Source organism: Rhinopithecus roxellana, chromosome 4 (genome assembly GCF_007565055.1).
Source record: "Rhinopithecus roxellana isolate Shanxi Qingling chromosome 4, ASM756505v1, whole genome shotgun sequence".
Taxonomy (NCBI): Eukaryota; Metazoa; Chordata; class Mammalia; order Primates; family Cercopithecidae; genus Rhinopithecus; species Rhinopithecus roxellana.
This window is the reverse complement of record NC_044552.1, coordinates 35397389-35413583: the sequence shown is the minus strand read 5'-3', so window position 1 is coordinate 35413583 and position 16195 is coordinate 35397389. Positions and strand designations below refer to the sequence as shown.

General features: G+C 54.2%; 1 protein-coding gene across 7 annotated transcripts in view; it reads right to left on the bottom strand.

Moving 5' to 3' along the window:
* The window catches only part of FOXP4 (forkhead box P4), a 54500-nt gene extending 38441 nt beyond the window's left edge, over positions 1 to 16059 (bottom strand). For 4 of the 7 annotated variants that reach the window (XM_010369634.2, XM_010369635.2, XM_030929010.1 and 1 more), the window contains exon 1: positions 15545 to 16059. The gene's annotated coding sequence lies outside the window, so the exon portion shown is untranslated. Of the gene's footprint in view, positions 1 to 11199; positions 11682 to 15544 lie in introns of those variants that run through there. The other 3 variants (XM_030929012.1, XM_030929011.1, XM_030929009.1) reach the window with 3 other exon arrangements.
* Between the last annotated feature and the right edge of the window lie 136 nt (positions 16060 to 16195).

Sequence of the window (16195 nt, the reverse complement as noted above, 5' to 3'; positions counted from 1 at the left end):
GGGGCTGATCATTCATATTAAACAGGGTGAAGCAAGCCTCTCATTTGCATGCTTGAGATTATATGCATTTGAAAAGTCATTTCCGCAGGGTGTATGAACTGCATTAATTCCCATGTGGCATGCTCTGTCCCCTCCAGGGTCTTTACCCCACTGACACACACCTATAGGCCTCTTTCCATGCTCCCGCCCACCTACCAACATACCCCCGAAACCTGCAAGACAGGCACACCCAGGTGCTTTCCGAATTCTCACCTCTGCCCTGGGATAACTGCTCTCCAAGGATGAGCACACCAGCAGCCGCATGTCTCCTGCCCATGTCTCCACAGGGTGCCGTGACAGCACCAGGGTGCTCCCTGCACTGTGGGGGAGCAGGCTCTGGGTGCCTGGGACCCAGTCAGCTAGAGACAGGATGGGGTAAGGTGATGGCGGGAGGCCTTGATTATCAGTCCCTTGTAACTACAAGGGTGTGGGGTGTGGAGAAGAAGTCAGTGTCCACAGGAGCCTGAGCCCTGGCTAGGGGAGCAGGCAGGGGCCTGGGCTCAGCCACACACCATGGAGATTCCTCTGCCTTCCCCTTTCTCTGAGCCTCTATTTCCCATCTCTATATGAATAGGTGGTCTTGAAGGTCTCTTCTCACCCTCAGCCTGGCATGTGGACATGAAAACACAGTATTTCAGTGAATACTGGAGGCACTGACGGTCTGCTGGAGTCACAGCCCGGTCCCTTTCACAGTGGACTCCACCCAGTGTAGACCTGAGCTACTTCCTCTGGTACCAAGGAGCAAGCTCCAAGAGGTCCTCCTTTCTTCTCCACACACCCCTATCCTCCCAATCCATGCTCCTCCCCCAGCCACCAAGGTCCTCAGCAAGGAGCAGCTGAACACCTGCGGAACAGAAAGGCAGAGACTCTGAGAATTAGACCATCTGGTTTCTAGGCTCAGCTGTGTGACCTTGGGCAAGTCACTGGGGTGCTCCTTCTGCCTCCATACAATAAGGTAGGGTGGTTGGCCAGGGGTCTAAGGTTTGCTAATACTGGGCTCTTATCCCCCACCCCAGACTTCCCATACCCCTCTCCTACCACATGTTGGGAGCAAATGGAGATAGCACTGGAGGCCGAGTTATTTTGCCAGGTCCAGGATTTGTCTGAGGCTCAGGTCCTGCACTTAGGCAGGACCTAGTCGCCCAACCCTCAGCGTTCCCCGAGGGGGAGCCAGGGAACCTCGGAGCCTATGTCAGGCCTGGAAGCTCCTGCAGATGCCCTCGGAAGGAAGCTGGGTCAAAGCCGCGGCTGCCTCTTCCGGTCTGGGGGAGTCTGCGGGCCGCTGGGGGCTCCCACTTCCCCAGGAGGCTCCTGGCTCGTCAAAGAACCTGGGCGGGTGAGTGCGCAACAAGGGACGCCCTTGGAACTCGCCGGAGACGGCCCCGTCCCCTCCCTGGCTGGAAGTGATGAGTTCCACCTACCTTGGGGCCAAAGCGGGGACCCATGGGCTGGGGTGCTTTTGGGGAAGGAGAAAAGAGACGGGGAGCCCCACATGCGGAGAAACCTTTTGTGCCTTTTCGCGGGCCCATATGGCATAGCGAGTATTAATTACCGTCGCTTTTTAATTAACAATCGCTTAATCTGAGCCGTAACATTTGCCATGACACCCTGCGCCTCGCCGCGAACCCGCGCCGCCCGCCCTGCCAACTCATCAATTAATTTTTATTGACGTTTTCTTCCCCAAACAGGCACAATACCAGGGTTTTCCAATTAACACCTCTGCGATCTCTAATTAGTGCAATTAACAGACTGATGGATGCCCGGAGTTTACCCGTGGGGGAGGGAGAGAGGGGCGGGGCAGCCCCCAGCGCGCTCCCGGGCGCGCGTCCTGCCTGGAGCACACGTGCACGCGCAGCTGGAGTGGAGATGCAGCCCCAGTTCTTAAGGGATATACGGATGGGGAATGACCACAGGGGGCCCGTACCCAGAGCAATGGTGGCAGTTGGAATTTAAATAAGGTATTGTTTCCAGTTCTCGGGAAACCTATAATCTAGTCTGGGAGATAGCAGGACGCGAACCAGCTGACAGCCTGACCCTGGAAGTTGGTGTCTAGCCCCAGCTCTAACACCAATTTACTACTGAGTGACTTGTGTTTTTAAAGGGGAGGGGGGGAGTCTCACTTTGTTGCCCAGGCTGGTCTCCAACTCCTGGGCTCAAATGATCCTCCCTCCTCAGTCTCCCAAAGTGCTGGGATTACAGACCTGAGCTGCTGCACCTGGCCTAATGAGTGACTTGGAGCAAGTTGATTCTCCTCTTTTCTCCTCTGTATAGTGGGGAGAACTGGACTAGATGTAGCCATCTATTTTATAATTTATAATTCCAACAAAGATTAGGAAGCAGACTGCAATAAGAGGTAAGATTTCTTAAAATACAATAGCACGGAGTAGAAGGTGAGAATGATGGACCACAACGTTAAATCAGGGGGTTGCAGACCTGAGTGCATCAGAATCACCTTGGAGAGCTTGTTAAAACACAGGTTACTGGGCCCCAGTAGAAGTTTCTAACCCAATAGGTCTGGAGTGGGCCTGGGAATCTGTATCTCTAAGAAGTTCCCAGGTGATGCTGATGGTGGTTGTCCCAGGCAGTGGGGCTCCAATGATGAACACTAACTTTAGTTCTGAGTTTCCTGATGGGCAAAACTAGATGATATATCTGCAAAAGCCATTCAATCATTCAACATGCATTTAGGGCCCCATTAAGTGAAGCGCTGGGGATCTACCTAAGGGAAAGTGAAATGTGGGCCCTACTGAACGAGGCAGTGCAGCAGTGTCCTTAGATGCTCTGAGAGCTGTAGGTAAAGGACTCAGCAAGGGCAACTGGTAATACCGGAGGTCCTAGCCCCTTCTCTTTTTTTCTAGATAAAGCTGGCACTTGTTTTTCCTCAAAACAAGTTTTCTAAAAACCAGTGGGGCTTTAGCCATGAACAAAATCATGCTTCTCTCTCCTCCAGTGGTTGGCCAGGAGCATGTTTCACCAGCAATGACCCTTCATCCATTCATTGGTACGACCAATGTTTAAATACCTACAGTGTGCCAGGCTCTGCGTATGCAGACTTCAGCAGAGCAGGACACAGGCCTTGCTCTTGTGGAGCTTATATTCCCATGAAGAGGGTACAAATGTTAACTAAAGACACAAGTAAATGGAGAAGCCTACTAAGTCAGATACATTCTGTCAAGTGTGGGTACAGGAAATAAATGGGGATCTAACATAAGCGGAGAGGGGCAGGGAAAGTCTCCTTTTTCCAGGAAAGGGCATTTATGCTTAGATATGAAGGCTGAGTAGGTATTGGCCAAGCAAAGTATACAATGAATGCAGGGCAAACATATGCAAAGGCCTTTATTTTACAAAAGAAGGGTCATCAGTTTCAGAGTTTTCCAGAACTAAAAGTCTTTGAAATACATACATTTCTAGATTATATAAAAAGACACACATGTGGATACCAGAGCACAAGGATGTCTTCTAGTTCCTTCTTTCTCTCTTTGTTTCTTTCTAGCTATCCTGCTATATCTTACTTGTGTCAAGAGATATAAAACAGAGGGCTTTTCAGAGCAATGAGCCCTGGCCCTACAAGTAACTGCAGGATGCTTCCCAATCCAAAGTCCCAGGGACTAGCTTCCCCCATTCAGCCCTGGCCCCAGAGGCCCAATGGCTTCTGGCTTCAGGCTCCAGGTAAGGGGAGGGCTCCAGGGCAGTGGCCACTTGGGGCTTCTGGCTTACTTAGCCAACCACTCATTTGCCAGATGACCTGCTAACCCTTCCTGGCTTATTACCTTTGTGACATTCTGGACTGAGGTCACCAGTCTAAGCCTTGGTTTCCTTATCTATAATGCAAGGTTAATGCCAATACACTTTCCTTCCAGGGTTGCATTGGTATCAAATAAGACACACTGCATGAGGAAGACATTTAGAGAAGGGTAGTTACTATAATTATGGGAGTCCAGAAAGTCCTGCTACAACCTACCTCTGAGTGGGCTATGGTTTAAAAATTGATCCCACCCCGCTCTCCCAGCCCTTGGGTCAGCACTTGAAGAAAGTGAGGCAAGACTCATGGGTTAGAATGTGGCTATAGCTCCAAAATAGGTCCTGAAGCCAGAGCTGGGTGATGTGAGTCATGCACTGCTTGGCTCCCTGATCATGCCAGCAGTTTCTCTCCCCAAGCACATGGGACTCTGTGAGTTCCAGAGTAGGCTTAATCCCTCTCCAAGCCCCTGCCCTCCTTTGGCATTCCTCATTGTGTGGGTCAGAGGCAGGCACCCTGGGCTTCCCTCTGTACCCCTACCTCTGTCTGAGTTCCTGGCCTGGGAGTCTCCCTAAATGACTGTGATATCCTAGAAGCCACCTACCTCAACTCTAGGGACCATTCAAGGCCTCTCAGCACACTTTGGTGCTCAGAAGAGCTCAATACAAGTGGCAGGGCAAAGACATTCCTATCTGAAAGCCTCCAACAAAGCCTTTGATTTGGAAGGTGAAGCTGCCATCCTGTGCTGTCTGTTCCAGGTCCTCTCCCAAGTTCCAACTAACTTTGTTTCTGAATCCTAAAAGTAAGAGACATCCTGGTAGAAAATTTTGGAAAAAAGGAAAAAAAAAAAATAGAGTACTCATAATCCTACCCCACAGAGATCTAGCCCTTTGGGATATACAGCCTTTCCAGTCAATCCACTCTCACTCTCTTTTGGCATATAAACATCAAAAAAGTGAAATTGGGGTCATAATCTGTACATGGTTTGAATTTTCTTCTTTTTCCACTCACCACTTACTATCATAAGCATTTCCACATGACATCAAATATCTTAAGCAAGTTTCTAATGGTCACACAGTTGCTTGACTGGGCCGCATGTTCCAGAATGTATTGAGCCAATCCCCTAGAATTGGACATCTAGGCTGTTAGCTATGTTTTACTATGACTCTGCAGTAAACACCTTTATGGGAACAGGATACTCTACATTTTTGACTATTTGCCTAGGATACATGTTTAGAAGGTGGAACTGCATATTTTTAAGGTTCTTGATATATTCATTCCCAAATTGATACCCATAAAATTCATACCAATTTTGTCCAATTCTCCTTTAGCAAGGCAGCCACATCTCATAAGACTCTTGGGCCCTAACCTCTTTAGCGATTTCCCTCAATTCTCCTCAGCTCCTTCTCCAAGAGATTCTCAGAGCCTGAATAAGGCATTCGCAACTCAACACTATAGGCCCTGTCAAGTCTGGGTGAGTTCCCTAAGGTCAGAGTGGGGCAGGGAGCCTTCACCTGCAGCTGATACTGAGCACAGTGGGCACTGAGGTTGGGGCAAATGGAGGTGAGTAAAACGGAGACCTTGCTTTTGCAGGGCTTGAAATGGAGAGAGGAGAGACTAATGGGCAGGTAAGCTTTCCTTCTAAACATCAGAATCATCTGGGGAGCTTTAAAAAAACAAACCAACCAACCCATACCTATGGCCCACCCTAAGTCAATTAAATCGCACTCTTCAGGGAATTGGACCCAGGCGTGGATTTTTTTAAAAAGCTTTCCAAGCATTCTAAATTCCCAGTGCAGCCAGGATTGAGAACTTCCATCTTACACAACACACACAGCTTTACAAATATTATGTTAGACACTGGGAACCATGGAGCCTGGAGGGAGTAAGGGGTGCTCCGGAAAGGCTTTCTGTAGGAGGTGGCTTCTGAGCTGAGCCATGATGCAGCAAGGCCTCAGCACACAATCTGTGAATATATTTTACCGTTAAAAACCATTCGACTGCCAGGCGCGGTGGCTCACGCCTATAATCCCAGCACTTTGGGAGGCTGAGGCGAGCAGATCACGAGGTCAGGAGATCGAGACCATCCTGGCTAACATGGTGAAACCCCATCTCTACTAAAAATACAAAAAATTAGCCGGGTGTGGTGGCAGGTGGGAGAATGGTGTGAACCCAGGAGGTGGAGCTTGCAGTGAGTGCCACTGCACTCCATCCTGGGCAGTGGCAGACGGCGACATTGCACTCCATCCTGGGCAACAGAGAGAGACTCCATTTCAAAACAAAACAAAACAAAAAAAACCATTCGATTCACAGAGTTCCCAAGAGTGCTTTTCTACAGCCTCTCCCTCCTCTCTTCCCCCATGCAATTTTGCGCTCATTTTGACAGAGGATGGAACCACACTTCAAAGATGCCAAAGACTTGACAAGGTTACCTGACTGCTAAGTGGCTGAGCCAAACTGAAACCAGGTGACTCTTCTGACTCCTAAACCAGTGCTCCTCTCTGCTTCCTAACTCCCCGAGTCACTCTGGAATCCAAGCCTTCCCTCACCCCTACCACCACCCTCCACCTCACCTTTTACTGGCTCCAGCCCTGAAACGCTCCCACAGGCCCTGGCAAGGTGGCCTCCCTCAATACCCCTTCCTACTACACAGACCAAAAAAAAAAGAATTAACAATAAAGGGGGAAAAAAAGAAAGAGAACCAAAGATCCCACTCCATCTCATTAAGAAAGTAAACATAAGAGCCATCTAAGTGTCTAATTAAGCTTCTAATTAGTCCCTGCTTGTTACTAATGCAAATTAGATTACTCCGCTTAACTACAGCATGTCCACAACACCCTTGTTAATTGCGGCCTTTTGAAATTAAATTACTCCCTAATTAGCATATCAAAGCCATTGATTCGGAGCTGGGAAAGATGAGGGCAAGAGGAGCCGAATGCCAAGTTTGGTTAATCAGAGACGGCTAATTAAATAGTGACGTCTTACGTGGGGGGCCTGCTGGTTAAGGGGTAGGGGCAACTCGCCCAGGGCCTGAATGGCCATCTGGAGCCTGGTTCGGGGAGTGCCTTTGGCACCAGGGTTTCCTGTGGGCACAGGAGGGGCTCTAGTGGGCCTGGGACAAACCACTGAGTACGGCCATTTCTGGGCCTCTGGCTGTTCTGCCCAGCCTGCCCCAGACATGCCTTGGCCCCTCCCTTCATTTCCCCAGATGTAGGGGGCAAGTGATGACTTTATCATAGAGGGGCTCACCCTGTCAGGGATGGGCTGGTTTCATCTTGAAACAGGCCCCCGGAGACACAAGGCCTTATGGTAAAAAGACCTAACCTCTATGGTAGAAAGAAGGGAAAAAGAAACACCCACCACCATCACTTCTTTTTTTTTTGAGACAAGGTCTCACTCTGTGTAGCTCAGACTGGAGTGCAGTGGCACGATCTCGGCTCACTCACTGCAACCTCTGCCTCTTTGGCTTAAGTGAATCTCTCGTCTCAGCCTCCCGAGTAGCTGGGACTATAGTCACATGCCACTACATCCTAAATTTGTATTTTTTGTAGAAAGGGAATTTCACCATATTGCCCAGGCTGGTCTCAAACTCCTGAGCTTGAGCGATCCTCCCACTTTGGCCTCCCAAGTGCTGGGATTATAGGCATAAGCCACTGCGCCCATCCCACCATCAGTTATTAAGTAGCTGCGTGGGAGTAAGATTTGGGTCACAGTGTCCTTATAGGTCCTCTCTGAGCTCTTCTTGTACACTTCTTGTACAGACCCTGCAGAGTCTTTTTTTTTTTTGGAGACAGTCTCACTCTGTGGCCCAGGCTGAAGTGCAGTGGCATAATCTAGGCTCACTGCAACCTCCGCCTCCCGGGTTCAAGCAATTCTCCTGCCTCAGCCTCCTGAGTAGCTGGGACTACAGGTGCCTGCCACCACGCCTGGCTAACTTTTGTATTTTTAGTAGAGACGGGGTTTTGCCATGTTGGCCAGGATGGTCTTGAACCACTGATCTCAGGTGATTCACCTGCCTCAGCTTCCCAAAGTGCTGGGATTACAGGCGTGAGCCACCGTGCCTGGCCAGACCCTGAAGAGTCTTTCAGACACTGTCCCCCACTAGATTTTCCTTGAGGAACACTGGGGACAGGTGAATCTCCATGTCAAAACTGCTAACCAAAATGCCCTCGGGGCTAGGCTGGTCACTTAGGAGGCCAGGTGAGGAGGGCACAAGGAGGCAGCTGCCACTCAATCCCAGTCCATCCTTTCCACACAGAGATGCAGGCTCAGTGTTGACAGGGCTTGGGTTTTTCAAAAGGAGCTGAAGTGGGGATATTTATGTGAAATTTACCATTGTAATGAACTGTGTATGGGTCAATAAAACTCAGCAGGGATGAAGTTAGTTCATTTGTGACCTCAGCCCTTATGGCCAGCATTTCAGAAAGGCAAGTTCCAGTTAACTGTGACTCAGGGCAACCTCTCTGGGCCCAGGTCCTTCACCTACCAAATGAGAGTGATAATTACCACTGCCTGGAGAATCTTTCAGGGTTGTTGTGGGGATAAGAACAAGGAGGTATGTGAAATTGCAAAACACAGTTCCTCAGTCAGGGCCTGGTGACTACCTAGCTCTACCTGCCACAAAGCCCTCCCAGGTTTCCTAATAGGGATGTCCTATTAGAACTTTCTTCCCCCATCTTCCATGCAGGGGGCAGACCAAAGGCTTCCAAGTGTCCTTGAAAATGCTGAGGGCTTGTTCCTGCAGATACCTGACCTGACTGTTGGGAGGCTTGGAGGTACCACACACCTGTGCCCTCTGCCCTGCATTTAATGGATCAGCTCTGGCAGGGGCAACAGCTTCTGAATGACAAAATCCTGAGGGTTAAAAGTCCCTCGCTTGGTCCTTCTATACCTCCCCTGTCCCCAACTAGGGTGGAGTCTGTTCCCAGCTCTTCCTCCCTCCCCTAGTCCTGCTCTCTAAGTTTCTCACCAGTAGCCCCTGGAGCCCACAGGATCTCGGCCAAATTCCCAAAGGGCGAGATTCTGTTTACTTAAGGAGAGATCAGACAGGGTCCAGGGGAGGGGAAGTCCTCCTGCCCCCACCCCAGAAAGGGCAAATCCCAGCCAGTACCCAGCCCATGGATATCCATCCAAGCCAAACTGGGCAAAGAGGAGCAGAGCAATGGTTTTATTTTAGAAAATAAGTGCAATTAAAAGAAAGGCGGAAGAAAAGGAATGGGGGAAGGGAAAGCTGCCCTGGTGTGAGGGGGAGGGGGGACGGCGGCGCACAAGGGCCAAGCTGAAGCCCGCCTCGCCTCTCGGAGCTCTCTCCCAACGAGATTCAATTAATTGATAACATGAGGCATCAAATTAATTTCTGGAGGATGTGAGATTCTGATGAAGGGAAATCTCGTCGATGGGGATCCGGCGGGAGGGGGCAGGCAGCACCCCTCTTAATCAGGCTCCACTGCCTAATTGGGAAGGAGGAGACTTGCAAGGGTCATAGTGTCCCCTGCCCCGAGCTCCATAGCACCCCTTTCAGGAAGGACCCATGGAAGCAGTAGGCTCCCGACGCCCTTGGAACAAAGAGGGTGTGCACTGAGACCTTCAGGTCTCTTCTTGCCTGGCTTCCAACCCACAGCTTCAGGATGGTGAGCCCGAGGACGTGGGTCTGCAGGCACCCTCTTCACCCACTGTACAGTTAGGAAAACTGAGGCCCAGAGAGAAGACAGGTCATGCCTAAGGCCGAAGAGTGAGTCAGGAAGTCGGCAGCAGTGGGCTTACGAGGGTCCCTCACAATGTACCCGTGTGGGTCCAGACCATTTAGGCCCAGACCCACGAAATCATCTCTGACCACAATGGGTGGGCAGCCCTCTCTGTGGCTAAAAACTGCCATGCTGCCTGAGCCGTCCATCCCCTCTTCCAGTGTTTCCGGATCCCCAGCTGCCGGCTGGAGCTGGCCCAGCTGCAGTTATTTTCTCTGTGTCTGGTGAGTGCCGAAAACCCCTTGTGTTACATCACTGTGCTCAGGTCTCAGATATGCAGAAGCTTCCAGCAACCGGAACTGATGCGCTCAGTTAAAAAGGTAAAAGCTCACTGGGGGAACAATCCAAAGCAAGTGCTCAGCTGGGGAGGGGGAACAGGTAGCTCTGGCTGTCTGGGAAAGCAAGCTCAGAGGCTTCCTGAAGGAGGGATTCTCTCAGTGGACCAACTCTACACCCTCTGCATGGCCTGACCAGCTTCTCCAGCTCCCATCCAGAGACGCAGCCTCAAAAAGCCTGGCGCTTTGCTCCAAGTACTCACAGCTACAGCTCCTCGCTGGGTCTCCCACAAATCCTGACGTTTCGTATCTCCCCAAAACTTGCCCCAGTGCACCCCTTCCTTCCAGGATGTGGATGCGCACCTGCAGGGGAACCCCGAAGGAAAGGAGGAAGTACACCGCCACCCTCTTTTGGAGCAACTTCTTTAGGCCTGAGTCTCCACAGAAATGTTCTCCTAGAAAAGTAAAGCCAGCCGGGAACGGAATCCAAGGAAGCCCCGCTGAGGAGATGAGAACGGAAACCACCTCAACCTCCCACCCTCTGCCCCCCCACCACCCGGTTTCATTTCACACAGGGAGGCCCTCCTAAGGGCCCTCTGGGCGGCACACATGTCCTGTCTCAGCTGGGGGTTTCAGGACCCACGCCGGCTCAGGTGGCCAGTGCCCACAGATCTGTGCTCCACCCCTTGCTCCATTTCTGATTTTCCAAGTTGCACGCGAGTCACCCCTTCTCTGGGTCCCTCGCGCTGTGCCCTTCACCACCCTGGCCTCCAGCGCACAGTAGGCGCTCCACAGTGTTCTCCACAGTGTTCGTAAGATGGATACAACTACCGAGTCCCTGGCTCCATTCCCTAAGCCACCTTGCCTTCAAGTCGCCAGCATTTTGCCACCCCTTTCCTGCTAGTTAACTTCTGCTCCCACCAGTCCTGCCTACCTTAACAAATGCCTGATGGTCTCTATTCTACATACTGTTGGTCTGAGAAAAACCCCCCATGTCGCCCCACTTTCCATTTACATGGTAGCGTGGGTCACAGACCATCAGAACTGCAGCAGGAAAGGAAACACCATTTACCTCTATCTTGCACTATCAACTGGCTCCACCCACCATCAGGCCTGGCTGTGGAGGCTCCAGTTGGCCAGAGGATGGGGCCCAGGGAGGTGGGCAGAGCAGCTGGGATTCAGGGCACAGGCGGTTGTATGGCTACCGTCCAGACGGGAAAGGAAGGTGCAGGGCTGTGCCAGAGGGACAGTCGGGAAAAGACCCTGGTCTCAGGAGGGATCCTGGGACCAGGATCAAGGTAAGGAGGGCATTCACCAGGCCCAGGCCTGCCCAGCCCAGGCGACACACCACAGCAACACTGACTCCACGGCCCAACACCTGCAGCCCTGTCCAGATGTGTACCTTTTGTGCCAGGAGCTCTTGTTTTCTAGCTCAGGCAGGTGTGCCCTGCGTCCAGGCTCTGCAAGGGCCCAGGAGCAACATCTCACAAGATCATAGCATCCGAAGTGGCAGAATTTGGAGGAAAGAGGGTTCCTGCTGTGATCCCGGCTTGGTGGAACTGGCAGTGGGCTGAAGGTGTGTATTTCCACAGAGAATCCTGGGAGGCAACGCTGAAGGGAGCCAATAACTTTCAGGCTCAAGGGGAGTTTCCTTTTGCTTCTTTGAGATGATCCATTCAGTGATAGCTCCCACACTGGTCTGAGACTTGCTGCCAAAATCTTCCATAAGGACGTGTAGGCTAGGGTTTCCAAACCCTAAAAATCTCCCTTTCTGAAGAGAGGGGTTATCAGTCATTTTTCCTCCTCGCGTTCTGGGGAATTCTCTCTCCCATTTATGTGTCTCTCACAAGAACCTCAGGAGTGCCTGGGGAATGGGGAATGCTCCAGGGTTGTGTGCAGGTGGAAACACCAGATTCTGAACCTACAGTCCTCCTCCCCGCTTAAAGGGAAAAGAGAAAGACGGCCTTCACACTAGAAGGCAGGCGGCCTAGGCCAAGCTTGTGGAAGAGGGGGAGGAGTGGCAGCTCCTCCCATCCCTTCCTTTCTCCCTTCACTACAGCATAGGCTCAAGCCCTACTGGTTGTACTGGGAGTCGAGGACCCCGTATTTTAGTTCCAGCTCTGCTACCATGTAGCCGTGTAACCTTGGACAAGTTGCCTCTTCTCTCTGGACTTCATTTTCCCAACCCATAAAATGAAGATTAATACTTCAGTATTTCCATATTCAACCAACGTGTGGCCTGGCAGTGCTAGCAAATTATTAATAAAAGTCATCCCTTGATCAGTACTACCATGTGCCCAGCACCATGCTAGGTACTTGACATCTGCTTTCTCATTCGACTCCCAAATGGAATCTCTAAGGCGGGTATTATTGACCTACTTTACAATATAAGAAAATTGAGGTTCGAAGAGCTTAATTAAGTTCCCCAGAGTCCCATCTCTACTGCCAAGTCCCAAAGCCTTTTCTACTCTGACACATGTTCTGCCCTGGGGAGGCCTCAGTTCCTTGCTCTGGGTTCCAGAGTTCTGGAACCAAATCTGAGGAGGCCATTCCAGCCAACGGAGCCTCAGAGTCCTGTCAAAAATAGTACCTGCCCTGCCTTGGTCTGGGGAAGCTGGAGCGTGGTAAGATCTGCAAGAAGGGAAACTGTAAGGAGTTTCTTGGATGAAAGAAATTATTATTTCACACAGTTTAGGCTATTCAAAAAGTAAAGACATTGTGTCTGCTTAGGATGGGACTGGGGGGCTTGCACTGTGGCTAGAGACACACAAAACCGCCAAGGCAGTGGGGTAGGAAGGGTTAAGATGCAGGGAGGGCTTCCTGGGGAGACGACCCTTCCCTCCCCTTGCACCTCACACCTCTCCTCTGAAACAGACACCCTGTTCCCATCCTTCTCTCCCCGATGTGACATCTTACCTGTCTCTCCTACCCCAACAATCTGAGATCCAGAGAGCAGACTCCAGCCTTCACTGCTTGGGTACCCCAGTACTCAGCCTGGGACCTGCCCAGGCAGAGTAGGGGCTCAGCAAACATTTGGGGGAATTACTGAATCAAAAGCAAGACTTCCTCTCCCAGTCCCTCTACTTCCCTCCCCCCAAGGAAGAGGTATGTTTGGGGTAGGGGCCCGGCAGGATATGCACATTCCTGGCAAGAAGGGACCTACCTGCCTACAGCCAGAAAGGAAGGTTTTGGCTCTAAAGGCAGAGGAAGGGGGCTGGGGGTGTCCAGGTGTGAGGAGGGTCCCTACACGGAAAGGGACAGGAGCAGGTTCCTTTGTAAGTGGTACCCGTTGCAAGTGCTCTGGCCCTGGTGTTCTCCAGCACTGGGGTCAGGTCTTTCTCTCCCCAGGGCTCAGGGTTCCCCAACTCCGTAACTCCTGGGAAACCTGCCCAGGACAGGGAGAAGGACAGAAAACCCCACCCAGGCGCCCAGCCCTTAGTGCCAAGAGAGAAGGTTACCATGGTCTCCCAAACTTAGTAGCAAGGCTGGAGCCAGGATAAAGTGGGTCCTGAGGGTCCCGCAGGAGTGATTCAGCTCTCACCCTGGCCCTGGGTGTGGAGGCTGGGACGGGGCAACCACAAAGCCACCTCTTCCCCTTGCCACTTTGCCTCACTGACTAGAGTGTGAGTGACTCCCCCAACTCAGTTTTCTGAGAGTCTCAGATTGAAAGGGCACCACGGGAGCCAACAAGCTGTCCAGGTACCAAGAGCAGAGCCCCAGTATCCTCCCTCCAGCCACCAGGTAACAGAGCCCCAAAACCCTGAGGCAAAAGTTTCTCAAGTTGAAAAAAAAATAAAAATAAAAAGGCCTTCAGACTTCCCCACAGCGGTTTTCCGCGGGGGCGGGCAGAGGTTTTCTGAGGCCGTGGCTCCCCTTCAGGCGGCTGGGTCCACTGGGCCGGCCTTCGGCCCCTGCACCTACGGGCTGGTTCACGGGGGGGCGGGGGGAGCTCAAAATGCCCGGTGCCCGCAGGGCATGGCGGTCAGGGGGCCGTTCAGCCCTGGTTATCTGAGGAAAGTGAGCTTCTGGGTTCGGCGGTGGGACCGGCACAGACCTTTCCGCAGCTACAGGCCATACGACAACCCCGCTGCTCTTTCTTTCTGGGGGCACTCGGGTCAATCCTAACAACTGCCCCTCAAGTTGTGTGTGCTGCCCTAACCCTCAATCCCAGACCCGACACAGTGCGTGCTGGGGCGAATCTAGGCTGGTCTGCAAAACCGGGGTGAAGATGCTGAAGTTCAGGTAAAAACCCGCATTGGCCAAAATGCTCCGGGCTTTCTCAGGAGCCACCCGAATGGCAACTTCAGACTCGGGTTTGCTTCTCCGGACTCCCCACCCCTTATCCCCGGCTCCAGGCGCCGCCGTCAACCTGCGGGGAAACTAGGCGTTGGGGTGCTAGACACGCGGTGATCTCCGGACGCCCGAAATGCCAGGCGCCGAGTGAGCGAGGAAACCAGCTGGGAGGGGGCTGGCCAGGGAAGCCGAGGAGCAAAGGGAAGAGCGGGGCGCGCTCTGGGCTCAGGGTTCCCATATCCTTTCCCCCTAACCTAGGATCGGGGTGGGACGCAGGTGTGTTCACGAGGTTGCCCCAATTGGGGGACAGAGGGAATCCGCCGCCGTCTGGGCCTCTGCCTCAAAATCCGCATCCCGCGAAATTACGCGGTCCTTTACGCGGGCGGTAGGGACCCCAGGTCGCATTCTAGCGCCACTGGCTCTGCTCTGATGCAGCCCAAGGAAGTTTGTTTGGTGTGGATGGGGAGCCCGAGGCTTAAGCGCCGCCGGCCAGAGAGGTGCTGAGGTTGTCCAGGGGAGATACCAGACTCCTCAGTTGGGAGGGGAGGTCCTATTCGGTCACTCCGGGCTCCTTCCCTGGTGGCCTCCGGGCCCCCCGCGGCTGCCCTCTTCTCCCCCTACGTGGTGAAGCGGGAGCTCTTTCTCTCCACAGCGGGTGAGTAGAGGTGTCAGCCAGATCGTTTCCCCACCCTCCACCTCCGGCGCACAAATCACAGGGGCCATTTCCAGACGCTCTCAAGTCCCCAAGAAGTTTTCCGCTCTATACCCGAGCTGACTGAGCGATGGGAAAGGGGCTGACCGGCCCTGGCACTTCCGAGGTGCGACCTCAGCAAGACAAGTCCCCTCTTCACCACAGATGACGCGGCGGGTAGGACCGCGATCCCCCGCTCTCTTGCCCCCACGTTCATCTGCCTCCGGCGCGTCCTGGGGAGTCCAGTACCGACTAGAGTTGGGGGGAGCCACTTCCCTTCCCAGCTCAGGAAAGTCTGGGCCGGGAAGTATTCTTTGTCTGACTCGGGGCAGGGAGGGGGTCGCGCCCCCGTACACCCCATTCCCAGCGGCACGGCAGGGAGGGGGCGGGGCCCAGATTCTTGGGGAAGGGCGGGCCTCGGTGGCCTCTCCGGCCGCCCCCCTCCCCGCTCCGGCCTCCGGCTGCCCCCATTCCCGTCGCGCCACAGCCCCCACCTGTTCCTGAGGCAGCTCTGGCCCGCGGGGGCCCGGGCCAGGGGCGGAATGTCGCGGCTGCGTGGGGTCAGTGCGCCACGGCCGGCCCTGGCTGGAACAAAGTGCGCCGGCCAGGGCCCGGCTCCTCCCGGCGCCCGGCGAGTCTCGGGCGGGCAGTTTGCAAACACAAAGTGAGCCAGCGAGCGGGCGAGAGAGTGCGCGAGCAAGGGAGTTGGTCTGGTAGTCTGCCCAGCCCCCACCCGCGTCCCTGGGCCCGGCCCGACACCTACCTGTCCCGCCCGGCCGCTCCGTGCGGGCTCCGGCCCGTCAGCCCGCGCGGGGCATGGGGCTCGCTCCGGTCGCAGCCCGGGCCCGCCGCCGCCCGCCGGGGCTGCCCCTCCGCGCCGCCCCGCGCCGCGCAGCTCCCGGGCGTCCTCCCAGCGCGCCGCGCCGATCGCTGCGCGCCTCAACCCCGCCGGGGCATCGCACTTTGTGGGCTGCTTGGCTCGCTCCGGCTCCGCTCCTCCTTCCCAGTCCTTCCGCGACGCTCGTCAGCTCGCTCCGGCTCCCGGGCTCCCGGACCCCGGCGTCCCCGCCCCCGGCCCGGCCCTGGTTCCGGCCCGGGCTCCTCCCAGCCGCGCCGCCGCCGCCTGCGCCGCGCCCTCCTCGCGGGCTGGGGGCTCCGTCCCGGCCGCCGGCCACACTGTCCGGTCCGCAGGGGCGGTGGGCTCCGGACTCCGAGGGGCTGCGACTGAGCCTGGGCTGCGAGTGGCTGCGAGCTGGCGGCGCGCGGGCGGGGCGGGATGGGGCGGGGGAGGAGGAGGGTGGAGAGGGAAGGAGGGAGCGCGCGGAACGCGAGGGAGGAGGGAACGAGAGAGCAAGCGGCGGAGGGAGGGGAGACCAACTTCTAGTGCTACCATAATTCGCCTAAAGCAGGTGCA